We start from the raw sequence: 14542 nt of genomic DNA, 5'->3' as shown, positions 1-14542 counted from the left end.
TCAGTGACAATCTGTGAAAGAGAATCAGACGCCATTACAGAATACTGCAAGAAATTCTGTCACTGCAAAAAACACAGCTTCACCCTCACAAGGGCAAATCTGCAAAACTGGCGAAAGTGGTATTTGACCACACAGTCACTTCCTAGTGACGATTTTGCATAAACAGGAACCAAGGATGATTCTGAAACTCCCAATGTCTCTACGCACAAGCATACGATGCAATTTCTACAGTAACTTTTCACCGACCTGTAGAACAGTGGTCGCACAGCATAGAACTGAGCCTTTTCTTGAGTGCGTGCAGAAAACTTCCGTCTGCAAAACAGGCCCCGAAATGGCCTCAAATCAAAAAAACAAGGTCCTCTTGCTTCACCGCGAAGGGCGTCTCAACCTGAGACAATGCACTCCTGCAATTTTCGGCTGTGCTACCTGCAGAGATCTGCTCCCAAAACAGGAAATGAAAGCAACACTGCTCCTCTTACCAGACCACCGCGAGCTTGGCTTGCTTTCTTGAGCTCCTTACCACAAACAAGGCTCTGATACCATGTCAAGATTGTGGGAGAGAAGGAAGGAGTCTCGCTTGAAGCTTTCTTGCTTGCACAATGGGGGAAGACACACAAGGGTGGAGGCTGAAAACAGTTTTCCTCTTCTTAGTTGTGTAAGCCAAAAGAACTCAAGTACAAAGAAATAGAAGAACCCTATATATGGGTCTCAAACCAAACTCAACTAACTAAGGTGGCATACTAACTGAGCCACGAACTAGAGTAGATAAGGATAGCTATCATGTAGCTATTATTCATGGGCGGTGTACCAACCGCGTCTGCAACTGACAAGTCGGTGACATAAATATACAACGGTCACCCTGGCGTATCACGAGTGGAGCTCGATATCTCAACAACTCCTCCTCAAATATTTGTGTCATGCATCAAAGTGTGCACACCTCTATCATTGTCTTTAGCTTTTGACATTATCACTTGGTCAATATCCTTGCTATCATCTGAAGGTATATCAAGATACACTAGAGTTGACTTGCTACCAGTACCACCTTTTATTGGCTCAATACTATCAGATACATGCACACAATTGTTTGAGTGCATGACGGAGTAGGTGGTTGATAGTGTGCTACTAACCATGTAGTGTGCATACCCTTCATGATCCCATCTTTGAGACACATTGACCTTGTTTGCTCCACCTTCATGCTCTACATGTTGGATGTAAAGGCGCCTCTACCTAGCCACTCGTGCATTACTACATTGATAGTACCCACCACTCCACACTCCAAGTGGCAAGCACCCGTCACCGTTTCTTTATTCTTTATTCTTTTAGTGATAGTTTAAATAAAGAATGGCCCAGTCACACATTGTGACTATTGGAGTTCCCACATTGTGATTCTCTCTCTCTTGCTCTTGCTCTCCTACCTCGGGTAAGTTACTCATGAATATATGTGTATATCACGTGAGTTCAAAATAAGGTGTTTTTAAAATATCATTTTTATACATTTTTTACATACAAAAGGGTGTGATATAAAGGGATTATTTACAAATTGAATAGAAAAGGGTTATGTTTTATTTAATAAAAATTCACAAGGATTTTTAAAAATAGGCCTTGAACGCACATGATGTAGAGGATATACATATAGTAACTTCCCCAAGTCTCCTGCCATAGCTCTCTCGTGCAAGCTTCGATCCTTCTCACCTTTCAATTGGTATCAGAGCATGGTTGCTTGAGCATTCAAGCTTGGTCTGTGACTCCTTTAGCATTCATTCAAATCCCTACACCATTGGTTCTCACTCTTGGCAGCCATATTCGACTCCTTTGAGCTCTCGGCTTCTCGAGCACCTACTCGGCCCATTTGGGCATCCTCAAGGCATTCCTTCAAAGGTATTGGAGCTCTCTTTTGTTATTTTACTTCAGCCCATAGGTTTTGTGAAGCAGGGCAGCCATGTCCTCTTGCTTATTGTGATTCCTACTCTCTACCGGTGACTTTACCCTTCAAGAGGGAGCTCCTGGGGATACTTGACTACTCCCCTTGACCTTTCCCAGCCCTTCCAGAGGCCCCACATCAGTTTGGGCCAGCTTGAAGACCTGCAAAAAATTTTGTTTTTTACTTCAGCCCTCCCTTGGCACTCATTGGCAGCTTGAAAACACTTCATTTGGCGCTTGGGAGCACCCCCCTGATGCTCGACATTGGTGGTTATCATTGGCATTGATTTGTGGACTGATTTACCTCAGTCCATGACTATTTTCCATAGTCCACAGGCAGCCACAAATAGTATTACATCATCACTTTATGTTTATGCTTGGTTGGCATTGACATTGGTTGCTCAGTTGGTCTCGAATGCACCGCGAATGCTAGGGGAATGTATATCTATGACGTGAGATACATTTGGGACTGAATTTACTTAGTCATTGACTATTTTACATAGTCCATAGGCAACCCAAACTAGGGCAGCCCTCTGCCATTACACTTTACGCTCATGCTACATAGTCATTTGATGCTCGATTATGCCCGGTTGGTGCCTATACATATGGAAAAGTATGCCTATGGTTTGTCTATGGTTTTGAGCTTGGATTGAGCCATTTTTTTCTCCATTTTGGACATTTATTTGTTGCTGGAATATTGAGGGTTGAAGCTCTTTTGCTTATGTTTGGATATGCCTATTGCATTCGGGTTATGTCTTGGATATATACATTGATGTAGTGACTCTCGAGGATCGACATAGAGCTTGGATTTGCTCTTGAATCATTGGTTGAGATTGAGATTTCTTCACATTGCATTTGGATCTTCATCTTTGATGTACTTATGGCATGGAATTTGCTTATGTATGACCGGTCTTGACATGCTTGACCTATGCCACTACTACATGTCCATTACATTGTTTGGAGTTGGATGCTACTCAGCCTTGCTTTGCATTGACATTTGGTTTCCCGGAGCTTACTTTGGCTATTTCTTGGCTTTCCATAGTTATATTTTGGATGTACTTGATGTCTATGGATGTTATGTACGGATGCTACATTGCCTATATGCTCATGAGGTCTTATTGATGCTTGATCTTGGATCTTCTAGCACTGGTGCTATCATATGCCCTTGTTGAGCTTATTTGCTTAATATTTACCACTTTTGTGCCAGTGGGAGCGTCTTGATATGCTTGACAAAAATTGAGCAGGCGATTTATGCTACTTGAGCATTCGGATACTTGAGACTAAGATCTTCACTTGGATGTTGCATGGTTGATATGCAGTGGTCCTCACAGATGTCCTTGACCTGATTTGGGCTTTGCACTCCCTGAGTATACACCTCTTTATATCAGATCTTGCCAATGTTATGTACACTTTTCCCTTTTACACAGGGGGTTTGCAGCTTACTAACGAATTCATTTGACATGCTTGGGTGTTTGCTCAATGTTCGTATGACTGTCACATGTTGATTTATGTCCGCTTGATGTTGATTATGCACTGATAGTCAATGGTTGACTTGGTGCATTCATTTTACCTACAGTTTGCTCTCATTGTACCTGTCTATATTATTACAGCAAGTAGTTATGCATGGACTAATGTGGAATTTTCAAGTTGAGTCATCCTGATTTTATGTACTTTTGAGGGTACTTGGTGGGCATCATCATTAGCTATCAGTTCGTGGTCATTTGCCTTGGTTTTGGTGGTATTTTGGCTATTTACAACAAAAAAAATCAAGCAATTTTGAACCGTCTACAACATTTTGGACTACATTATGGCATCTTCTTCCACTGACAGTGCTATCTTCAACATCACTAAGCTTGATGATACAAATTATGCCCATTGGAAGAGCCAAGCTTGGTAGGTATTTGTGCAGAATTCACAGATAAAACCACTAAGGATGCATGGCGAGTAGCCTAAAACTATGACTGATGACGAATGGGATGAGCTTGATGAGTTATGCAAGTCCACCCTCATCTTGTCTCTCACTGAACAGGTGCATTACAATGTGGTTGAGGAAGCACAGAGTGCTTCGTAGATTTGGGATAAAATTAAGAACCTCTATTATAAGAAAAGTCCAGCAAGTCAGATGTATTGGCGAAAGCAACTTATGGACTTGCGCATGAAGGAGAATATGAGGATGTCTCCTCATTTGAGCCAATTCCATGCTATTCTCAAGAACTTGACTTAGCAGGGCATTACCTTCAATGATGAGGTTACTCCATTGTTTTTTCTTGGGACTCTGAGCGAGTCATGGGATGTATTCCACACTGCCTTATGTGCTCCTGCTACTATTTTGAACTTGCCTAATGTAGAGAGTGCTCTTCTATAGGAAGATATCAATCGTAAGAACTTAGATGCCTCTCGTGTGTCGTATGCTTTGACTATTAGAGGCAGAGATGGTAATGGAAAGAATAACTGTGGGAATGGCTGTGGTAGAGACTCGCAGAAGTCTAGGTCTAAGTCACATGGTAAGTGACGCAACAAGTCTCGTAGGAAGATATACACCCACAGTGTCATGAGAAGCGCAAAGAGAAGGGGAAAGACAAACTATAGGAAAAGTACTTTGATTGCAACATTATGCCTGCAAACTCTAGTGTGAAAATTGAGGAGATAAATGTCATGCAAACTAATGACTCCGATGGGGAGTACATACTTGGAGCTAGTTCTTGTGATGCTACGTCGTTGACCGAGGTTCACTCTATGTATGCGCAGTGCTAGCTTTTGGATTTTGGTGCTTCATTTCATGTTATACCATGCTGTGAGTGGTTCCATTCCTACCGCACTATCTCTGGTTCAGTTCACTTGGGTGATGACAAGTCACTTGCTATTGTTGGCATTGGGGATGTATGGCTGTAGTTCTCTACTGGTAGTACTTTTCTATTATAGGAATGTACGTCATGTACTTGCGCTTACACACATTCTTATGTCTGCAGGGTATCTTGATGATGGTGGGTTTCATGTTTTATTTGGGGATTCTGCCTGGAAGATCACATGTGGCACACTTGTGCTTGCTAGAGGTGCCAAGGCTAGCAGGCTCTATCCTCTTGCAATTGATGGGTCCTCTGTTAAGCATGTTTTGTCAATGGGTTCCACCCCACATGTATCTCTTTGCCAATGCCTGCTTGGGAAATATGTCCTTGAAGGAAATGAAAATGCTTTCTGGTTTCTGGAGTACTTACCACCCCTTGACTATGCATGTTTTGATTCATGTGAGAATTGTCTTTATGGCAGACAGACTAGGAATACACATAAGAAGTCTGGTAGGACATGCATGAGTGAGCCCTTGGCATTGGTACATTCGGATGTCTATGGGCCCATGCCCTGTCAATCTATGGGTGGTGCAAAGTATTTGTGAAGTTTATTGGTAATTTTTTGCGTAAATTCCGAGCTTATCCCATTAAGCTTAAGTCAGATGTCTTGGTTATGTTTCAAAGATGGCTTGCATTGGTTGAGAACCAGACCTAGTATAGGCTGAAATTCCTTAGGACTGAAAATGGAGGAGAATATGTGTCACCTACGTTTGAGCAGCTATGTGATGAGAGGGGTATTAAGCATCAGTTGACTGCCCCATATACCCCACCCCAGAATGGTTTGGCTGAGTAGATGAATAGAACCATCCAAGAGCATGTACACAATATGCTTAGCCATGTAGGCCTACCACAGAGCTTTTGGGTTGAGGTAGTTAGTATAGCTGTGCATATCATAAATATATCACATTCCAATGGTTTGGATTTCCAGGTTGCAGAGGAGTATGGACTGGGAAACCTCTGTCTTATGCTCATCTACGTGTCTTTGGATGTGAGGCATTCTGCCATGTGCCCAAAGGACAAGCATAGTAAGCTAGATCCTAAGAGTGTCAAATGCATTTTCCTTGGCTATGGAGATATAGGTAAAATGGGTTACCGCCTCTGGGATCTGCAAGTGTGGAAAGTCATCCGCAGCCATGGTGTAGTCTTCCATGAAGACAAGATGCATAGGTAGCCTGAAAAGGTGGTTGAGGTACGTAGGATTATATTCTAGGAGGAGCCACGTTCTCCAGTACAACCTGCATAACTAGATGGTTAGCCTGCAACAACAGTTGGTACACATGGCCAGGGTGTTGGATAGGATGCTAGACATAAAATAGAACATGTAGTGAGACGGTCTACTAGAGCTAGACGTCCACCTGATCGATTTGAGCCCTTGATGCATTATGCCTTGGTTACAGATGCAGGAGAGCCTCTCACCTATGATGAGGATATTTACAGGGGTGACACTCACTCCTAGGAGAGGGCTATGGAGTCTAAGATGGACTCCCTGCATAAGAATATGACTTGGGATTTGGTTGCATTGTCTAACGACAAGAAGGCTTTGCCATGCAAATGGGTATACAAGCTAAGAAGTACCCGTGGGTATCCCAAATCAGCTTATAAGGCAAGACTTTTTGCTAAGGGTTTTTAAATAGGAGCATGGAGTTGACTTTGATGAAGTATTTTCTCCTGTGGTCAAGATGATCACCCTATGCTTGGTTTTGGTCTTAGTTGCGTAGCTTGCTTGACTTGGACATCTATCAGATGGATTTCAAGACTGCATTCTTGCATGATGAGATTTACATGTAGTCCAAGGGCTTTGCAAAACCTGGCAGGGAGCACCTAGTGTGCAAGTTGAAGAAAAGTCTTTATGGCTTGAAGCAGGCACCTAGAGAGTGGTATAATAATTTTGATTCCTTTATGTAGTCACATGGCTACAGCAGGAGTACTATGGATCCATGTCTTTACACGAAGAAAGCCCGTGATGGCTCATTGCTTATTTTGGTACTTTATGTGGATGATATACTGATAGTAGGGAAAGCTCATGATGAGCTGGATGCTCTTATATCTCAGCTGAAGAAGAGATTTGAGATGAAGGATTTGGGATAGGCCTCTCACATTCTTGGTATGCGCATTAAGTGTGATAGGCACATCAGGGACTACTCTACCTCTCACAGAGGGAGTATATTCATAAATTCCTTGAACGTTTCCACATGCAGGACATGAAGCATATTGGCTATCCATTACCTTCTTATGTGAAGGTTTCACAAGCCGATTTTCCATAGACAAATGAGCAGAGGGCCGAGATGGCCAAGATCCCTTATGCATCAGTTGTGGGCAGTTTGATGTATGCCATGATAGCCACTTGACCAGATATTTCATTTATAGTTGGTGTTGTGGCACGCTATATGGCTACACCTGGCAAGAAACATTGGGATGTCATGAAGGGTATCATGAGATACCTAAAAGGCGCAGCAGATATGTGTATTTGCTATGGCAACAAGGATACAAGAGTTGTGGGGTACACAAACTTCGATTATGCAGGACATGCAGATAGTAGGAAGTCCACTTCTGGCTATGTATTCACCTATGATGGAGGTACTTGGATGTCCAAGGTTCAGAAGTGTAGGACTCTCTCTACCACTGAGGTTGATTATGTTACAGCCACTGAGGCTTTCAAGGAGGCCATATGGTTGGGTTGTTTGGTTCATGACCTTGGGTTTGATTCTATACGTGCACTGCATTTGGATTCTATGAGTGTTATTCAACTAGCCAAGAATCCGGTCTTCCATGCAAAGACGAAACACATTGAGGTGAGGTATCACTTCATACGTGAGGTCAACAAGTCTATTGACCTTGTCAAGTTCTCCACTGACAAAAATCTTACCAATCTGCTCATGAAAAGCCTCGCTACTAAGCGCTTTGCCTTCCTTAGGAGATTGATGGGTGTTGGATGAGATGACATTTTTCCTCATCCTATTGTACATGTGTACATTTTACTTTCTTTTTTTTTTCTTTTTCAATCCTCATTGGGGCATATTTTCCTTTAAGTGGGAGGTTTTTGGGGGTAAAGACACCTTTTCCTAACCGCCTGTGTATTACTACATTGACAGTACCCACCACTGCACACTGCAGGTGGTAGGCACCCGTCATTGTCACTTTATTCTTTGTTCTTTTAGTGACAGCTTGAATAAAGGAAGGCCTAGTGACACATTGTCATTGTTGGATTTCCCACATTGTGAGTCTCTATCTCTCTCTTGCTCTTGCTCTCCTGCCATAGCTCTCCCGTGCAAGCTTCAATCCTTCTCACCTTTCAACTACGACAGCTTGCAACCCCTGAAATTTTCATATTGGAATAGATTATGAAAGTAGTTCTCACTTAGAACAAGCTCTCAATTTCTGAATGAAACCCTGTGCTCTATGTAATCACCAACTATCTCCATGACAAAATGACAAAACTTGACATGTTGTGCTCTCTGTTGGGTTGGAAATTGATGAAAAATAAGAAAACTCTATGTTGAGCTTACAATATGGATTTGTTAAAGAGAAGGAACAGATCTCAAATTAGGAAAGTGCAAAGGAAAAAGGGCGTCATAAAGGAAGTCTCAAGAGGATTTGAATAACGTAAAAGTTGTAGTGGATGACCATCAATCATTGTCACTTGAGAAGACTAATTAATGAATTAGCAAAATCATTAAAATTTAAGAGCCATAGAAGGACTATCCATTTATGACACATCATAGAGAACATATAGTATTGATGGCTCAATAACTCTAAAACATCATTAGATTGAGTGAGAGACTTGCATGAGAAATGTAAAAAAAAAGACATAGAAGGACATTTGGGTTTTTTGCTGGGACATTGTACACATGCATTAGTACGACCCTCCAGGCCTAGTAATATAATCTTTGGAGTCACCGCCAACTACCTTGGCAGCAAGAGCCTGGTATAATCCTACTTAAGAACATTGCCTTGCCTTTCAACATGAACTCTTGACTTTTTCAATGTCTTACTCTTGATCTCGCTCTCACAAACCTTTGTGTCTCCCCCCTCCCTCTCTCTCTCTCAAACCTTGACCAATTCAAGCCAAGAGACACTCTCCCTGTCTCCCTCTCTCTCTCTCTCTCTCTCTCTCTCTCTCTCTCTCTCTCTCTCTCTCTCTCTCTCTCTCTCTCTCTCTCTCTCTCTCTCTCTCTCTCTCTCTCAAACCTTTGTGTCTCCCCCCCCTCTCTCTCAAACCTTGACTGATTCAAGCCAAGAGACACTCTCCTCGTCTCCCTCTCTCTCCCTCCCTTATACACACACACACGCACGCACGCACGCACGCACGCACACGCACACGCACACGCACACGCACACGCACACGCACGCGCACGCGCACGCACACGCACACGCACACACACACACACACACACACACACAACCTCTATGTATGTCTTTCTCTCACACTCAAGATCATGAAGCATTGGCTCATCGAGCTGCAAGTCATCATCCTCAAGATTGCAAAGCAGTCAGGTTGACCATGCACACGCATATCGCAATAGAGGTGTACAAGTGAACTTACTAAGGATCTTGTCCTTTGCATATGCTTCCTACCTAACTAAGAAAAAAGGGGATAGCAACTCCCCCATCATTTACATGCACGCAAAGGATGGGGGGCTACCAACCTCCCTTTTTTTGCACATTATGATCATATAACCATTTTAGGTGAGACAATTGTTGCATAGGCCAAGATACGAGAGAGAGAGAGAGAGAGAGAGAGAGAGAGAGAGAGAGAGAGAGAGAGAGAGAGAGAGAGAGAGAGAGAGAGAGAGAGAGAGAGGGAGGGAGGGAGGGAGGGAGGGAGGGAGGGAGGGAGGGAGGGAGGGAAGGAGGGAGGGAGAGAGAGAGAGAGAGAGAGAGAGAGAGAGAGAGAGAGAGAGAGATTGTGTATATGGATGTGTGTGTGTGTGTGTGTGTGTGCACATGCGAGTATACATGTTTTGATGTGAAGGATAGACTTCATTCTAAAATAGCAAGGATAAACTCATGTTGTAATAGAGAAATGTGTAAGAGTAGGCATGATTGGGTGTAGTCTCTTATCAAAGGCTTTAAATCTACTCTTGCCCTCTATAGCATTAAAGCCGCCCTGGCCTAGATTACTCCAAATAGGAATATCTAGTTGCAAGCATCAGCCCACGTGCACATATCCTAGGTTTAAGGGAAGTTCAAGGTAGCATTAGCTTTCTATAAAAAATAATTGTTCAAGGTAGTTATCAATTTTACTTTTCTATAAAAAGTGGTTATATGAAGGTTTGGATTATAATATCTCTTGTTGGAAGACCATTCATTTTGTTGCTATGCACAAACTTGAGTCGTTTGGGACAAATGTGCATTTCCTAATCCTTTGGTCCCTACTTGGTCAATGGATAGAAAAAGAAAATCATTGCTTTTAGGAACTCTCAAATCAAATGACCGAATGAATTTGGAGATTGCAAATTGGATGAATTTCAAGACATGACATCAATTGAATGAATTTTAACCTAGATGAATTGCCAACCACAATATCAATCAATCAAATTTGAATCAAGATATCTTTTGCTAGAATCAATTAATATGAATCACAATTAGGTGAATTTAGAAATCTTTAACTAGATGAATTTTCCATTAGAAAAATTTGGATCAATTCTAATTGGAAAATTGCATTTGGAGAATTACCAAATTTAATGGCCTTGATGGCCTTTACAATGGACAATCAAGAAAATTTCTGGCACCATGGACAATCAAATGAATTTGGAAGAGAAAGGCACACGGTTGATTATAGTTAATGAAACCTTAATGGGTTGAATATAATTGCACATTAGCCTTCTTGAGGCATTGTAGCCTCAAATGTCCTCACGAGTGTGGATAGGCCCTAAGGACTTATTATTTGGTGGGTCAACTTTTGAAGGGAAAGGGCTTTTGATTATCTAATTATTGTGAGAGATTGTACAGAAGCAGGTGTAGGTTTATATTAAATTGACCACATGAGCCACCAAATCGTCTGCACGGATGTAGATCAGAAGTGAGCTCAGCTCCTTGCACTCATCAGGTAATCCTATCTTTAAGTTTGGTCATTCCTTGTCATTCATTTCAAATCAAAGGAGAAACTTGGTCATTCTTGCATTTAACTTTGGTCATCACATCACAAGTTTGATCCCATCAGAGAGGATGATGGATGCACATTGGTCAATACGACTATCAATACGGCTGATGGCCAATATGGCTGTCAGTATGACTGATGGTCAATATGACTGTCAATGCACCATACGGCTATCAATATGGCTATCAATATGGTTGATGGTCAATACGGCTATCAATATGGCTTGTGGTCAATACGACTGTCAATATGACTGATGGTCAATATGCCTATCAATGCATGATACGACTGTCAATGCACCATACGGTAGGATTTCCCCTTGTCACAATGCAGCTGTGGATTGAGGTGTCTCTCTCATCACACCATATGCAGTGTGTATCAAGTTTGATATAGGGATGCACCATGGCTTGCGATATAGTGACGGATGTGCCATGCCTTCTGCCTTCTGATGCACCATGGCTTGCCATACAGGCAGGATGCACCATGACCAATATGAGTTTGATGTTACTTTTTCTCTACAATTAGCATCTAAATGCCACATTAGTAGCTTCACAATGATAAAAAAGAACATGCTTCCATGCAACATAGTTTTTGGATGTTGCACGATAGGCTGGGCAGTCCATAATATGACAACATGGTTAAGACAACATGATTAATACTCTTGTTTCCCACTTTATCTTGGGTATAGGAGAAACCCAGTTATTATTGTCTTTAACATCGCAAGGGAATGTGTTTAACATCATGAATTTCATCTGATCAGAGTGCATCTACTCTGTGGCAGAGATTGATCAAAAAGTAGCAGAGAAAATAGTCATGCAGAAAATCTTCTCTTCATGTGCATAAACAAGAAAATACTTTTTCCTCGCTTATGGATAAGCTACTTTAGCTACGTGCTCACATGCATTAGGCATAGTAGCAAGACAAGCACAAACACATACTCATAGGGACATATAGGCACACATAGATATGCACAAAAATACACACACATAAAGATACATATAGAAGCACATTATGCTCACTGACTTGTACATTATATATATATATTTATTTATTTATATAAGGCCTCAATGTATGTATAAACACACTCATACATGCATACATACATACATACACACGTACATACATACATACATGCATACATACATACATACATACATATATAAACCGATCACACTTTCTATACCCAAGAGGCCATAAAGCATAACATAAATACATAAACACATATGGGTATATAGACTCTTCTCTTTCTCACTTGTCATATTATTTAGGTACTACACTTGTCTCTTACCCTCTCAGCTCTCAGTGATGTTATTAGAAGACAAAAAAGCCCAAGCCTGATAGTAGGCCCATTCCTAGGGCTCAATGTTCACATAGAAAAGATGAGTACACATATTTGTCCAAAGTTGTAATATTTCCGTTTGAATAAAAATATTACTAGACCAACCTCCCACACACCGTAAATTCGTGAAAAGATTATCTCCATTTCCGGTAGTTGATTTATGACCGTATGCAACGGAGTACTCCACATTGGTCAACCGGGACCGAGGATCAAAAACCGCATCACCTACGAGGAAACATCCTCTTGGTAGGGGGCCAAAGGGATAATGGATGGATATATGGCTTTTTAATTTCTTTATAAAAAATATTAGCCTTCTTTTCCCTAGTCGAAGGCCGTGTTGGAGGGAAGGGAGTGAGGCGCGGATGACTAAGCTCGTCGCTGGAGCTCATACAAGGGGTAAACCCATGCAGGATGCCACGTGGGGGGAGGGAGAATCCCCTCCCCTCACCTATATAAATCATGAGGAATGATCGTGAGGGGGGAAAAAAAAGAGCGACATTGCTGCCAATGTGCAGTGATGCACCGTGTGGAGGGAGGAGTTGCTACATGAGCTGCCAGTCGCCATGCTGCATTAGAGGTAGGTAGGAGGGAGGCTCCATACGTCGTCGCCGCGTTGAAAATGTGAGCCGCCCCCAGCCGCTGGGCTTGCTGCTACTACTGCCACTCTCCGCCCACGGGCCATCACGCCACCACCAACCTCTGCCAAATCCCCCCTGAACGGCATCGTCGGTCTCCATGCCCCCACGTAATTGACAGAAGCTGTTAGAAGCTTCTTAAAAGCTTCTAAGGGGGCTCTCTAAGCCCCCTTTTCCATTACAACTTTCACAAGCCTTTATACCCCTCCCCCGTTTTCTAACCCCCTTCCCATGGATTCCCCATAAAGCCCATTTTACCCCCACGGGTTCTTTTTAAACCCCTTTTCCATTGTAACACCCACAAGCCCCCTAGCCCGGGCTTTGAAGAGAAGAAGGAGAAGCCTATAAGCCCTTCCACCAATCACCCACAAGCCCATTCCTAGCCTCGGAATTTTGAAGAGAAGAAGAAGAAGCTTATAAAGCTCCCTTCCCGCGAGACCCATCGTAAGAGCCTTTCCGCAAATACGCTTCAAAGCCCACAAGCCATCCGTAAACCCATTCCTAGCCACCACCCCGGGTTCTTCCTAAGAAGCTCATAAAGCCCCTTTTTCCGCAAGCACCATTCATCTGAAGTCCCGCGAAGGAATTTCCTATGTACGATGGGGAAAGGCAAAGATCATAAGGCTGCATACCAAGGTGAGTAAATTGGTAGACCGCGAAGGCAAACCACAAGCCGAGATCATGCCTACAATGGCCCTAAAAAGTCACAAGGCACGCCTGCGGGAGGATCTTCTCCTAGTATATACATGGATATTTCCCGGAGTCCACATATCCAGGTTTTATCTATTTGGATTCCATACAAAAGTATTGAATTAGTCACGATAACTTCATGGATTACGAAGCACTCATGCATGTTCAAATTCAACTAGTCAAGTTAAATGCAATTGGAAAATAAATTGGCTATTTGAACATTTACTAGAATTAGCTCAAGATATGAAAATTGGTCATTGGTATGTTAAATGGAATGAATGGAAAGAACATAAGGTGTCTATGCATTTTTAGGACCTTACCAGTAAGTTTCCTTTTGTGCATTCAAAAGTGACGAGCCTAGGTCAACTGTTGCCTCATTACAAGGTTGAAATTATTGAGGTACACCTTTTTACTAGGCATGGAAAGATTAATGGCATGTCACATTTTTAGATAAATCTTCTTGGTAATGATTCATTAAGGAAGTCGTTATCACCCGTAGGAAATAGCAAAGCATGGGAATAATTCTAAGGGCTGCATTAAATAGGTTAACTCTAGCTTCAATTGGCATAAATCTCATTTAACTACATGTAGTTAGGAAGGATTGCATGTAGCACACTGACCACACGTAAGAATTTTATTCATTCAGTGTACGAATATTTCTTTCAGAAATGTAGTTAGGGAAAGGCTGCACGGTTCATTTTAACATAAAACCCTAAAAGCTTAGTAGCATGAATCGTGAATCCAGGTCCTAGTAGGATCAATGGAAGTTATGTGAATTTTAGCAGGTGCTTGGTCTTAACAAGAGTAGTTAGGGATTGCGAATCTAGAGGAAATGAATCGCGTGCTTACGTGAGTTATGACATAATGCAACTAGTTTTTCCCCTCTTAGATCAAGAGAATATCTTTAGGAATGGCTCGTCCTTGTCGTAAGACAAGTAAATGGGTTTACCCAAAACACCTAAACCGCAAAGGACTCATGTAGGATGGTTAAATCGATACAATATACTCCAAGTGC

This window comes from Lygodium microphyllum, chromosome 19 (genome assembly GCF_053477565.2).
Source record: "Lygodium microphyllum isolate KBCC chromosome 19, Lygodium_microphyllum_v1.1.10, whole genome shotgun sequence".
NCBI lineage: Eukaryota > Viridiplantae > Streptophyta > Polypodiopsida > Schizaeales > Lygodiaceae > Lygodium > Lygodium microphyllum.
Note: the sequence above shows the minus strand (reverse complement) of the source record.